Genomic DNA, 288 nt, shown 5'->3' with positions numbered 1-288 from the left:
AGCAGGGATGACTGCTGAAACCAATTAATTATTTCTGGGTGCACTGGTTTGTGTCGGGAAAGGGGAGGGGGCTCTCGAAAGATTTTGTGTTAATCTGTTTACATCCCCCAAATGAGAAAAGAGACAGGAATCCATTTGAATACCACAGTTGTACAAAGTTAAGATATGAATGTATCAGTCTGTCAAGCAGACTTGGATGATGGATTGTGTTGTGATTCTGTTTAAATCTAGATTAAAGACACATCTCTTTGGCCAAGCATTCAAATAATGCATCTCATAATCTTGTAC

This window comes from Sinocyclocheilus anshuiensis, unplaced genomic scaffold, assembly GCF_001515605.1.
Source record: "Sinocyclocheilus anshuiensis isolate Anshui unplaced genomic scaffold, SAMN03320099.WGS_v1.1 scaffold162, whole genome shotgun sequence".
Classification (NCBI taxonomy): domain Eukaryota; kingdom Metazoa; phylum Chordata; class Actinopteri; order Cypriniformes; family Cyprinidae; genus Sinocyclocheilus; species Sinocyclocheilus anshuiensis.
Note: the sequence above shows the minus strand (reverse complement) of the source record.